Here is a 14,401-nt window from a genome sequence, read left to right as displayed (position 1 = left end):
GGCATCCAATCGGCAGCACGCATATGGCATAAGTGTTTGAAAAGTTCGTGGCCTGGCAAGTGGAGTCACGCCGCTCTCATCCAGGCTAGAGGCAAAGAGACCGGCCCATCTGTGAGCTGGGGGCTGTTCTCCCCTTCCCTTTCTTTTTTCTTTGGTTGTTTGCTGGTTTTGGGTTTTTTTATAATCCTCTTTCATTGTCATTTTTTAAAGGAAGTAACAGCATTTCAGGAAGATGGTGCAGACAGTACAATTGGATTTATAGCATTTCCACTGTCTGCTTCTCATTAATATTGATTTTTTTATATTTCATCTCTGACAGCAAACATGACTCTTACCAAAAAAAAAAAAAAATCCTCTCTTCAGTTCCTAGCTTTTCATGAATGGGAGATAACGTGCCTTACTCACTCCGAGCAAAGCATGTACTGCTTCTCTACATGCTTCATTACAGTTTTTGGCTTTATTGTCTGGCACTCCTAAACAATTGCTGCAAGTTTCTCACCGAAGTCTGCAACTGAGGAAATAATTTCAGAGGTAAAATACAGAGAATGGTATTCACTAAGTTAAATCAGAATGTGCCACTCATTTTTCTAGACTTCAAGTCTTGTGTAATGCTGAGGTGTTACAACGCGCTCTTGTCATTAATAAGATTGGAGATTGCTGGGAAATAAGCTGGAGAAAAGTTCCAAAGGGTAGATTATTCCTTGATGCCAGAAGGTGATTTTTTTTTTTTTGTTATTACCGCTCGCACATGTACAGACTGAGGAGTTAATTCCCCTCCCCACCAAGTGAAGGCGACTGGCCTGAAGTAGTAAAGACAGATATGAGAGCATTTGGCTTTTTATTTTTTTTCCCCATCTGATATCTGCGCAGCTGGAACAGCTTTAAGCGCAAAGGAAACACCTTTTTCTCCACCAGCAAGGGTGACACAAGCTCTCCTGAAAGCTGGAAGCTGCTGTTGCTGCCCAGCCGGCCGCAGACGTGGCCGGTGTGAGGACCGTCCCCTCACGTAACTGCTTTGGACCCCACACCAGGTAAACGGGGTTTGCTCACCACGTGCAGTGTGACCTCCTCTAGACAAGAAATGCTGTGATCTGCCTGCTTATTTAAACTTGAGCTGGAGGGGAAAGGGTGTGTGTGTGCCTTCTCTTAACCCTTTGTATATGTTTTTTTAAAGAATGGAGATTTGGGGAGGAAGGGGAAAATCTGTTAGATGAGCTTATCAGCCTGTTATTTCCCCATGCCGAGGCAGATGCCTGTGTCTCTGGGGAAGCGGGATGAGCCTGAGACCGTAGCCCCCTGGGAAATAAGGCCCAACGGACTGAAATGGAAACTCCCTTTTATAGACTATTTAAGACTCTCTGTTTTCCTGAAGGCAACTTGCTTGTCACAGGCAAAACAAAATAGGGACTAGGCCTCCGTCAGCAAGCGAGTTAGTCCTTTTCTTACTCCAGACAAATCCCCGACCTGCCCAAATCAGGCAAACTGAGAAAGGTCAACCCTTCTTCACAGACCCTCCTCTGCCCGTAAGCCAGGGTGTCCTCCAGGGATGCTCTGTGCCGCCGCTCTGCTTGAGGGCTGGGGGTCAGGAGGTGTGCACTGCACAAAGCAGATTAAAAAATAAATAAATCCCCTTTTGAGAGCTGATGCGCTGCTTACAGCGGTAGCTTTTCTTCCAATATTGAAAGAGGCATTTAAGTTCCATTCAAGCATCCACACACAGCCCAGCAGTCATACTTGGGTTCTTCCCACCACGCTTGGGGCTGATTTTGCATTGCAAATCCCCCAAAACAAGGGGAGCGAGGAGGATAGGAAGAGTCATAGGGAAACTGGAAGGAGCACATGGTGATGGAAAACTGGAATGATGGCATCGGCACCTTTCTGGTCGCTGGGTGTTTGAAAGGGGTTCGAAACAGGGTGTGAAGTTATCAATAGCTGTCAGGAAGTGTTGCCCAGGTTTGCTGCTTCACTTGCGGCTCGCAACTTAAAACGGAAAGATTGATTGGTTTCAGAGCATGCCGTAATCGATACAGCACCTTTGGATGAATGTTGCAGCTTTCCACTTAATTAGAGGTGACTCGGTTGTTTAGTATTTCAAATCAGTAAAATGATCGTGTCAACGCTGTAATTTCCTAAGAAGGGAAATATCGCCTTGTTTTCTGGTCTTCGCTTTGTGTTACGCGTATGCATCCTTTTTTCTGCGGTTGCTTATGCTCTACTGAATATTCTTTGGTGGTTTTGCAGGCTAAGATTGAGCAGAATTTGTCTTTGAGCAGAGCTTGACATAAAAGCTTAATCTGCAGCCGAAACGCTTCTTTTTCTCACAGGGACGTAATTGCATGGACCATGGTCACCCTACTCTGGTGCTCAAGCCCCAGTGGCAGCAGCCTTGGAAGGGTTTGCAGAGCCTCCAGGACGGGCACCGGCTGTCACCACCCGCAGCGCTATAGAGACAACGTCTCCAAAAACAGCCTAAGCCTTACTTAGGGCTTTCATTTGTACCGTGATGTTTTAATACCACTATAAAATGCCAAGCGATGCCCTGCAGCATCATGACTGATGAGCACGTCCCCTGTGCCCCGCGTGGCCCCGGCAGCCCCGCGGCTGCGAGGTGAGCAAAGGGGGTCACGCGACCTCTCCAATTATCCATTTCTCCAGCACACACTGCGGCTGCCCGGAGGGGATCTGTCCCTGCAGGGAGATGTGCTAATGAATTAATCATGCAGGACTGAAGTACACTGGTGTGAAGGAAGAGCAAAGGACCCTGCTGTCACAGGTGAATTTGGGGTTAGAGGCAGAGTTATGTTCCCCAAACCAGACCTTTAACAAATTTCAGGTGGCTAACCCCATAAAATCTGGATCAGGACAATGTCATCCAGGATCAGGATGCCTCTGACCCTCTTGACTGGACGGTATTGGGTCCTTCCCAAGTGTTGTTTCCTTTTAAAGATGTGTCTGTCAGAGAAAGGGGCAAACCAGATTTTGCACGGGGGGAGAGTGAGATCCAAGTCACAGCCTTGGACCATCCAGGTTATCGTCTATCCTGTGGGAGCGAGGGGACAGGGAGAACGATCCCTGTCTTGCAGAGCTGAAACCAGAGGCCCGGGCAGCGCGGAGGGTGTGTATACGCCTGAGCAGAGCTTTGCTGCCACACCGAGAGCAACATGCTTAATAAATTCATCCCGGAGGCACCCGTGTCACCATGCGGAGGAGCCCGTAGGTCCTGCCCTTTCACAGTTAGTGGCAACCAGCGAGTCATAGAATCATGGAAAGGTTTGGGTTGGAAGGGACCTTAAATGTCACCCAGTTCTAACCCCCTGCCCTGGGCAGGGACACCTCCCACCAGCCCAGGTTGCTCCAAGTCCCGTCCAGCCTGGCCTTGAACCCCTCCAGGGACAGGGCAGCCACAGCTTCTCTGGGCAACCTGGGCCAGGGGCTCACTGCCCTCACAGGAAAGAATTTCTTCTTGATATCCAACCTAAATCTACCCTCCTTCAGTTTGAAACTGTTACCCAGTGTCCTGTCATTACACTCCCTGATAAAGAGTCCCTCCCCATCCTTCCTGTAGGGTCCCGGCGTGGCCGGCAGTTGTCTCGCCCAGGTGCCAAGATGGATATGGCTTTGCCCTGCCCGAGTGCAGGGAGCATTTGCAGAGACACTCTCTGCAAGAGCGCAACTGATGAATGGACCCGGGGGGGCATGCAAAGATAAATGAGCTCCATAACCCTTGGCTTTGTCCACTCTTCTAGTCTTTAATAACACCCCAGACGAGGTTAATCTGCATCAAATGCCTGCGGCAGCAACCCGAGCAAGCTGAGACAGACTATTGCAGAGGCTTTCAGCACGCTTCATCGCAGTTTTTTTTTTTTCTTTTCCCTGTCACAAGGCTATTTAAGCTTGATGCCTGGCAATCTGCTGCCAATCTGCTGCCTGGAGAACCGGTTCAAAACAGGACGTTGGGTTGGTGGTCAAATGAGCCTTTTTTTTATATATGGCTACATTATATATATATAAATACAGCCTTACCCCCTCCCGGCAGCTGGGTCTGTCCAGCCGTCCCCTGGCTGTGAGCGTTCGCAGGGTATCCCCCTGTGTCACCAAACCCCCGCAAAGGCATATTTCCTCTGAAGAGAATTAAAAAAGGGCCATAATCCATGGCTGAGCTGCAACAGGAGCCTGTCTGGGGGCACCCAGCAGCAGCCAGCATGGAACACCTAAGGAAGCAGCCGGAGCTGCCTGCCGACTTCTGTTGCCTTTGCTTTCACAGCTGAAGCTTCCAGTCCTCCCCAGATTGCACCCATGCCTGTGAGCAGGCACAGAAATAGAAAAGGGAAAGTAGGAAGAAAAGGACAAAAAAAAAAAAAAAAAAAAAGCTTTTGCCCATTTTGGTCTGGTTTTAATTGCTGACGTGTCAAAATTTGAAACACTCCAATTACCTCTCAGCGACACGTCGGAGATTTCGAGTGGCTCCTGTTGGTATTTAAATGTTCCTCAGGGTGGTGGGGGATCTAATTAGGGGCTGTCTAATTGTGATGATGTGGTCCCGAGAAGCAGTGGTCTCTTGGAGAGCAGAACGGTCTCTGAGGTAAGCAGAGAGAGGGGCTTGCCAGCAGAAAGGGGCTGCCATCATTCCCCGAAAAGAAAGAGATGAAATTGGACCCTCCCTCATTTCAAAATGGGATTTCTTCACCCATGGGTTACCAGGACCGAGCCTGCAAGCGGTGAGCAGTGGAGATGGGTGGTGATGAGACGGTGGCGACTTCCAAACGTTTCTTTCATTGTAATGGCTTGAAAAATCCTGTGAAGCCGTGAAAGCTTTTTTCTTTTTTTTCCTGACAGATTTGGACTTCAAACCAGCCTTTTCTAAGAGTGTTTTCTAACACAATTGTCCTCTTTTTCATCCCTCCGTCTCCTCTCTCTCTCTCTTCCCCTCTACAATCTCTCTCCTCTGCCTGTATTGTCCACCAGCGTGTTACACTTCCCCCACCACACGCTGCCTGCAAGGCGACTGGCAGGAGAGAGCGGGGGTCTTTCCAAGGGCAGGGTTTCCCAAGCATCGCCCGCCAGCAGGACCGGACCTCTGTGGGCTGTCCCTCCAGACACCATCACCATCACCATTCCTCCTGCCGAGGCTGGAGGAAATCATGCAAAGTCAAATGAAATGAAATTCGATTTTGCTTTCCCCCGCCCCTACCCCTGTAGTTCTGCTGGCCTTCCCCAAACCCTCTGGCCTCAGCTGCCACCAGCAAAAGCAAAAGTGTAAAAAAAGGTCACAAAACGCCCCTCCAGAGTGCGGCGGGTGGACCTGTGCTTGGCTTTCCTCTCCAGAGATCTTTTTGATCCCAGCAGTTTTGGTAAGAATTAAATCATCTTGGTTCCCGAGCGGTTTTATTTGCATGTTATCGATTCCCAGAGAGGCAGGAAGTTTAAATTGGAGTGATTGATCAGCGCAGCATTAGCGCTGGTCAATATGGCACCTTTAAATGAATACAGTCATCTTGCACTTTATTAGAGATGACTTGGTTATTTCGCTGAGCATTTCACGTCAGGGTGGATACTGACATGGCTCTTCAGCTCGCTGCAAGGTGGAACATGGCCAGAGAGTGGTTCTGGTTTGCCCATAGGTGTATAAAAGCAGATGGAGAGAGAGCAACAGAAATTTGGAAGGGGAGGTGTTAGCCTAGTACCGCCGAACCGCACTGCTTTCGCTGAGAGACGGCGAAAATGAAAAGGAAATTACCTTCTGGGCAAGTAACCAGTGCATGTGGCGGCGAGGTGGAGCACTGCGTCCCGGCTTCGTGCCACGGTGAATAGTCAGGTGTCCCCAGCATCTCCGCCGGGGCAGGGGATGCAGCAGGGCCCCAAATTCCTCTAGGAGGTAGCCGAGTCCCTTAAGGCAGGAGAGGAGGGGTGGGGAGGGTATGGCACCATGGCCCCTGTGCCACTGTCACTCAGTGGGGTAACCGCCGAGCCGGCCTCTGCCTCATTTGTCATGGAGAACGGCCGCAAAAGAAGGTGATGTGTTTCTCAATGAAACGAAAATCTATTTGGCCCCTAGGAAAATCTTTTTTTTAAGTGACACCCCCCCCCCGCAAATAGACAGAAAACCATATAGGCATATTGCTATTATTTATTTCCACTCGGTCTAGTTGACAGTGTTTATGAGCGCTCCAGTTGCTCATCCTTGTGCTCCGAGGATTGTGAAGTCAGGGGCAAAAGTCCATGAGCTGCATGCCGGCGTGCAGCCAGACACGGCGAGAGATTCCCCTGGCACGCTGAAGCACGGTGGTCCCCGGGGCAGGGGACCGGGTTCCCCCGTCCATCCCTGCCCCGCGCAGGCACCCACCTGCTGGTCACCGCTTCCAAAGGAGCTTCCCGGGCGCCGGCATCCCCCATGTTGGGGGTTTGCCCCAGGTGACGGGAGGAAAGGCCAGGTCCAAGGCCAGCACCCGGGTCTGCCGGCGCTCCCTCCTGCAGGAGCCGGTTTAACTCCCGTGCCACTCAGCGCTGGATGTTTAGTCACAGATTCCCCAGTTGCGCACGGCAAAGCACAGCTGAGCGCTCATCAGGCATCGCTATTAAAATTTTATTATGTAAATTAATTGCATACATAAGCACTGGCACAGCACACTGGAGCGCAGGCTTTGCAGGCTGAGAGAACGCCTGCAACTTCTCTGGATTTCCACAGTTTGAAAATGGTTCCTTTCCCTTCCAGAAAGACCAAAGCACACAAATGGGTTTTCCTTACCTGTGGGCAAAGAGGTAAATCGTCCAGCACAGAAAAAGGGCATCGGACCTACAGAAGGAAGGACGCAGCCCACAGCTCCTCGCTGCAGCGGCGTTACGTACCCCCACACCACCGCCTTCCCCGGTGTGCTTTTCCGAGGTGTATTCCCCGATTTTGGTGCAAATTGCTAAAGGTTTGCCTGGATCCTCATTAACTGTTTCCAAACAAATGTTCACCGCAGCTCGGCTGTGTTTATTAATAGCAAATTGTTCCTCTCCCTCCCTCCGTTTGCTTGTGCCATTGGTCTTTGGCCACTGTCCCCCCGCAGTGGCTTGGGAGCCGTTCCTCTGCTGGCGCTGGGTGGGCAGCCCGTGTGTCGTAGGAAAAGGGTCAGTCTTGGAATCTGTTGGGCTGAAAACTTCTCAGAAACGAGCTCCACAGCATTTTTTTTTTTTCCCCCTCCCCCTCTGCAGACGTAATCCCACGCCGGGTGGAAACAGAGTCTGACTGCACCATGGCATCTCCCGTGTAATGACACTTTGATGTTAATTTAACTCCCCGGGAGCCTTTTGTGAGCATGAGGCCATGTGATGACACAGGCCCTCCAGTGGAGCAACTCTAACCTGTCTGTATCTTCCTCCTGCTCTATGTAAAAAAAAAAAAAAAATAAAAAAACTGTGGTTGGAGCATTCCTTATTAGTTCATGGAATTAATGAAGTTGCATCTGCTAAGCTGATTTAATAAAATAAAATAAAATTAAAATAAAATAAAATAAAATAAAATAAAATAAAAGAAAATAAAATAAAATAAAATAAAATAAAATAAAATAAAATAGAACAGTGGATGCGGAGGGCTCGTCTTGGTAGCAGGGGATGGGAGATGAGCTGAGGAGACATGGGTGCACTGGTGGGGCAGAAAAGAAGCCCCGTGTGGGTGCCACCGCAAAGAGCTGGGGATAGGAAATGAGGGACCCACGGACGCAGAGGAACCGGTTGTTAGGTAAATTAGCAGGCAAATTAAAACAAGCCACACTTCCTATCAGCTGCTTTCAGTAATGGAGTTTGACACTAAAAAAACCAGACTTTCAATTTTTTCTCACTCCTTCTGCTGGAGGAAAAGCTGTGGGAAGGCACCAGGAGCCAACGAGGGTCAGAACCGGCTCTGCGCATGGCGTCAAATTCCCCTCTCAGCTTTTGTGGTGGGATTTTTTTTTTTTTTAACCATTTTATTTAATACATGGGACCCACCTGGCACAAGCCTTTTGTTGTCCTGTGCAACTCAGACACAGGAAAGAAAAAAAAAAAAAAAAAAAGGAGCACATACTCCCTGTCCATTGGGAATTTGCAATAAATAAATGTGGGAAAACTAGAATAAACGTAGGCATGTGTCCAGCACAGTGGGCTTGGGGGATGTCTTACAAAGCCACGTAGCCCTGTACTGGCGACTCTGCGGTGCCATAGAGGATGGCAGACGGCAAAGTGGCACAAGTTGTGTTTCCTCCGTGGCACATCCCTTCTTAAGCCCATCTGGGTCCCTCCGTGAGCCTGGAAAAAATGGAAAGGTTAACTGAAAATCTGTGAGATTTTTTAAAAAAAATAAATAAATTCAAAGCCTGTTAGGAGCCAGGCAATAAATAAACCACCAACATTGCTCCCGAGACTTGGCACGTGTATGCAGGGATGTGAAAATCTTCCTGCACCGCCCCTTGCACACCATCACCCTTCAATGTCAAGTATTCCCTCTTGGATGTATGGGATACTCAGATACACACACACACACACACACACACACACACAGAGCAGGTAACAGAAGAGTTTCCTATTGAAACTGTTCAATTTTGGATAAATATAGTTTTTACTTCTAAAGCCATATTTAAATGTGTTCAGTGTGAGACTGGGAACTGAGAGGGCGGCAGGAGGGGCAGCTGGGAAGGCCGTGGGGATCTCAGGAGAGATGTCTTGGGAGGAGAAAGCCATCTTGTCACTCTGGTCAAGTGATCCCCTGCAGTGGCACCGCCACCACAGCTCCCCCGGCGACTCTGGGTGGGTTAAGTAGCTGCAGGTGGACTCTTACAGAGATTAGAGTCAAGAGGATTTTTTTTTTTTTCTCCAATATGCTTTTTTTTAAAATCTGCTCATAAGCAGACCCACTCAAAGCAAGACATAATTATTTTAATACCTTTTTCCCCCGCCTACTCTGCAAATACACTTGGCTTTGCCAGTCCTCAGAGGCAGTTTTGTGGAAGAAAACATGCTCTTTCTTTTTTTTTTTTTAGTATTTATTTTAGATACATTCCTAACAATGTATTTTGGGTTTATCCTACTTTCTTACGAGAGATAAAAATGCTGGCACAGGCTACTATGGATCAATGCGGTCTGGCACACAGCCACAGCAGGCTTCTGACCGCGCCGTGCTCTTGGCCGCACACCCAGCGCGCAGCTCTACGCGCCCCTTTCTGCCCTTGGCCTCAGCTGCCACGTGGACGGAGATCCCCATCCATCAGCCCTGCCTCCCTCGCTCCTTCGATGGCAGCCGCTCTGTCACCTGGCCGTAATTGCAGACTAAGCCATGCAGACTCGCCAGCAAACACTTCCCTTGTGCTTGGGTTTGGTGGGGTTTTTTTGTTTTTTTTTTTTTTTTAAATTTTATTTGTCCGTTGTGTAGTTACAAGTCAAAACTTTCAGCCCCCCCATCTTTCTGTGGGTTCCCTTTTATTAAAACCCAGAAGAGGGTTTCTGCAGGAGCCCACGCCCTTCCTGGAGCAGCATGACATTTGCGGAGGAGCCTGAGATCTCGCAGCCCCGAAGGGTGCACTTGCAGCCTACGCTGCCATAGGTGTTTGCAGGAAATTTTTCCAGTTACCGTCAGGTAATGATGTGAAGGGAAGAGCTGCCTCCCAGAATAAAAAAAAAACCAAAAAACCCCAACCAACCAACCAACCAACCAATCAACCAACCAAAAAAAAACCCAAAAAACCCCAACCAAACTAAAAGCACATTTTGGCTGGGAGATCTCATGCCCCACAGGTGCAATTTGTTCCATCAAACAAGGTAACACCTGGCAAGGCAGGGTGAGGCCGAGTGGCCACAGCTGAGGGAGATTTAGCACCAACAGGCATGGCACCTTAAAAGGCCCTGTGGGGTTAGATGGGAGCATCTCCTTTGTGGTGGGAGTAGTGTTGGGCTTGTGTGTGGTACCCTAATGTGAGGCTTGGAGGAGGTGAACCTGGACCTGGGAGTCCGGGTTTGCTTGAGACTTGAGTTTAGGTTTGCTTGGGAATCCGGGTCCAACTCTGCTTTGCTGAGTTGGATCAGGAGCTGTGTTTAGGATGGGAGCTGTGATGCTGCATCTCCTGCCAGCCTCAGTTAAGTGGCCACTGACTGCTTCTCGGTGGCCTATGGATATTAAGATTATTTTGCTTTTGATTAAGCATATAGAAAGTATCTCTGTGCACAGCGAGTCTCTCTGCAGCTTGGCATGTCTACAGGCTGGTGTTAGATTTCTACTGAGGCTTTTAAAGTAAAGGGCTGCAAACCAGTTCCTCAGGGAAAACTCACGTTCTTGGAGAACGCCTTTTGATCTTGTCTTCTCCCCCAAAGATGGGGGAAGAGAGGAAACAACAAGAGCTGATCTGTGTGTGACTTGTGTAAAAGTGCCTGCCAAACAGGCAGTGTAGCACACTGAAGAGAAGCTGGTTTTACTGGTGTGACCTTCAGCTGTAGGGAATACATTGAAACCAAGACAAAGGTCCTTTCCCACTTCTTTGCTGCTTGCCCTGATGAGGGGCAGCAGTGACCGGCCATGCTGCCGCAGCCCTGATGACACTACAAACCTGGCCAGAAGTTGCTGTCTTGTTTCAACAACTTATTAAACTCTGCCCTCAGTGTATGACTTTATTGAAGGGTGGCTTGTCGCAGTTGAAAAGCTGATGCTGTAATTAAAGCAGAAGCTGCTACAGATGAAGGAACCCAGCCCCAAGGCTGCTGTGGGGCAGGGAGACCCTGCTTGGTTATATCTTCAAACCCAGGGAGGAGAATACATTGCGTACCAGGGCGAAGAAAAATGCAGCCTGTAAGATGCCTCACTCCAAGGAAGAAAAAAGACACCTTCAAGTTTTCCTCCCCTGCCAACAATTACGAATTCGGCCCAAGGTGTGGACATCCAACCGAGTGGGAAGCTGGTGAATGCAACCAAAAGAAAACTCATTCTCTGGCAAGGCCTGCTGAGCCTGTGGCACTGCCTGCTCTGCAGAAGCAGTGAGGGCAAGAGCTTAGAGCTTAGCAGGATTTAAGGTAAATGCCTTAATTTATTTACATAGAGATAAGGAGCGTAAAGGGATGCAGTCATCCCCCCCCCCCAAAAAAAAAAGGTAAAGCCAGATGTGGGAGTGTGGGAGGGAAGAACCACTTCCTGGCCCACCTGGGGTGTAGATGAGTACCTGAACTAGGGTCTAGCAGCACTCTATTCTGTCTCTGGAGCCAGATGCCAGGCTGTGGGACCTGTAACCCGGGTTGGGGCCGGCCAACCTCTTGGCCCTGCAAGCCCATGTCCTCCCAGTGACCTGGGCCTTTAGCTCAAAAGCCACGTGGCACTTTGCTGCTTGATGCCTGCAGCTGTGAACTGAGACTTCAGCTGGAGCGACAGCCACAACCTTGGCAGTAACGCTTGTGGGCTTTCTGAGATTTTTTTTTTCTTTTGTTTTTTTCTTTTTTCTCTTGTGTTCTCCCTTGTTTTCTTCCCCCCGGCTCCTGCCAGTGTTGGCGGGCAACCTTTGACCTCCTCTCTTAGAGGTACCTGGCCCTGGGTCAATGTGTATATTGGGGTCATTTCAGCCGACTTTGCGGCTGGTGTTTCCTGCTCCCCTCTTGGCTGTGCTGCGCTGCGTTGTGGGGGTAACTTTGGCCCCGGTGCTGCTCTCCATCTGGGTCAGCAGCAGTGGTGCTTATCCAGCCCACCCTGTGGAAAGGGGCTGTGGATGCACCTCACCCAACTCCGTCCCTCTGTGAGGCTGCAAATCACGGCACCTCTTTGCTCCCCACAGTCTTGCGTGAACGTGTGCTTTTTCACACCGCCTGCTCGTGTGTCTGTCCTTAACAAGGGTGTCTTTGGGAGGTTCGTTTAACAATTATGACACTGCTTCAACCATCTTTGTTTATGGTTTTTCAGAATGAAAAAGTGCTCCTTGTGTTTCCTGGATATTTCATGCCCTGGAAATACGCTGCAATACAGAAAGGACATAAAGGCACTATCAGGTAAATCAAAATATGGGACTGGGTCTTATTTTGGTGTAAGGTGCTGCAGCTTCACCGAGAGCAAAAGGTTTATGTTTGAGCTGACTGTAGACAGCAAGTATTAGGTTGTGTCAGATGAGTGTCTGCAAGACAGGCTTTGCCGCCTTTTCGTGCCTCCCCCCCTCCAAGGGGGGGGAGTTTCGGGCTCAAGATGAGATGAGGGAGAGAGGATCACAGGAACCCAAGCATAACTGAGGCAGTCCAGCATTTGCAGGTGGCTTTGGGATATCATCTCACCCAAACAGGTCTTTGGGAATAAAGGGCTTGAGCGAGGGGTCTGCTCTGTAGCACCTCTGGACCAAAACTGGCATTTGCTGCCTTCAACTCTTTCCTAACTCTCCCTGGGAGATGCTGAGAGCTTCTGCTTTCCTGTGACATACCGTCTTTTTAGACATTTTAGCCACGGGTGCCAGAACTTAGGTAGCTGGTTGGTCTGCTAAGCATGTCTGGGTAGAACACAAGTTGGTGAAAGACATACAGCTCCTCGAAATTTTGGCTGTATTTTCGGGGCTAGTGGTGGTATAAGAGCAGCAGAGCTCCACAGCGGCTGTGTGGGAAGGGGAGGCCTCCCTATTTTGGGCAGGCTGGAGCTGAATATGCGCCAACAGTGTGCCCAGGTGGCCAAGAAGGCCAGTAGCATCCTGGCTTGTATCAGGAATAGCGTGGCCAGCAGGACTAGGGAAGTGATCGTCCCCCGTACTCAGCCCTGGTGAGGCCCCACCTCAAATACTGTGTCCAGTTTTGGGCCCCTCGCTACAAGACGGACTTTGAGGCACTGGAGCGTGTCCAGAGAAGGACAACGGAGCTGGTGAGGGGTCTGGAGCACAAGTCTTGTGAGGAGCGGCTGAGGGAGCTGGGGTGTTCAGCCTGGAGAAAAGGAGGCCGAGGGGAGACCTTTTCGCTCTCTGCAACTGCCTGAAAGGAGGACGTAGAGAGGTGGGTTTCAGCCTCTTTGCCCAAGTAAGAAGTGAGAGAACAAGAGGAGATGGCCTCAAGTTGTGCCAGGGAGGTTTAGATTGGATATTAGGAAAAATTTCTTCACTGAAAGGGTTATCAACTATCGTAACAGGCTGCCTAGGGAAGAGGTTGAGTCGCCACCCCTGGAGGTATTTAAAAGACAGGTAGATGCGGTGTTGAGGGACATGGTTTAGTGGTGGGCTTGGCAGTGTTAGGTTAATGCTTGGACTCCATGATCCTAAAGGTCTTTTCCAACCTGAATGTTGGAACGGCTGTTGTACGGCTCGGGGACCAGGATTAGAATCATAACCCATCTCTAAATCTCCCTTTCCCAGGGGTTCAGCAACGCAAGTCAGAGCTTTAGAAAAATAATTTCAACTATGCTGCTGCCCTTGCCTGGCACAAGAGGTCAGCCATTGTGGGAAGGGTCTAGGCTATTGTGCCCACCAGCGAGAGAAATTGCTGGTGAGCTGGGTACTTTCTTTGTAGGAAAGGAAGCAATGGTTCATCTCAGTCCTGTTTTCTCCAGCCCCAGCGAGGCTGAACAGCGGGAAGCATTTTCGTTGCTCATAGCTCCAAGTCTCTTTTCAGCTAATGGCTAGTGAAAAGCACAGCGCTTTTTCTTGGGGTCATGCCGCTGGGGCTGCCATGCAACCTCCAAGGCTGGCTTGCTGTGCCTGTCTGCTGCTGTCGTGTTCCCACCATCCCCTCTCCTTCCCAGGTGTGCAGCCATCTCCATCTGCCTCCCACCCAAGTTCTCCAGCCTCCTGCTGGGCCTTTGGCCTGAGTTTTGGGCAGTGGCTGCTGTCTGGGAGCCCTCGGCTCTGTGGTGGGACTAGTGGCTGGCTGGCCGGAGCTCAAGGGCTCCTGCGGTGCCCACCAGCCTGAATAATTTCCTGCTCTCCCCAGGTCTGACTGTGCATTGACCAACACAGCCCAGGGCAGGGGTGTGCTCCAGGGCCGCCTCTTCCCAGCAGGAAAAGAAACAAGTGTGCAGATTTGCCAGACAACTTTCTCTGTATTTAAGGTCATGTCAAACTTGCTCTCTGGATAAAACCAGAGAGGATTGCCAGCATTTTTTTATTATTTTATTTTCAAGTGAAACTCTAGTCCTGTCTTTTGTATTTGTCACTAGGTTTGACTGGGAAAAAACAAAACAAAACAAAACAACAAACCCTCTAAAAAAAAAAAACCCCAAACCCACCTTGCTAACAAGAAGCATTTTTTTAAAAACCGTGGTTTCTGTCTTCCAGATCATGGTACAAATCAACTTAATCGCACAGAGGCATACACGGATTTCAAATACAGAGATATAAAGCAACAACCCCCCGCCATGTCTAGTGGCTTTATTCAGCTCAAATATTGGCTATTCAAGTCACGGTGCCGAGGCAATCAGGTGGGGACTAGAGTTCACCTGCTGCCCAGCTTC

Source organism: Chroicocephalus ridibundus, chromosome 3 (assembly GCF_963924245.1).
Source record: "Chroicocephalus ridibundus chromosome 3, bChrRid1.1, whole genome shotgun sequence".
Lineage (NCBI taxonomy): Eukaryota > Metazoa > Chordata > Aves > Charadriiformes > Laridae > Chroicocephalus > Chroicocephalus ridibundus.
This window is presented reverse-complemented; position numbering follows the sequence as displayed.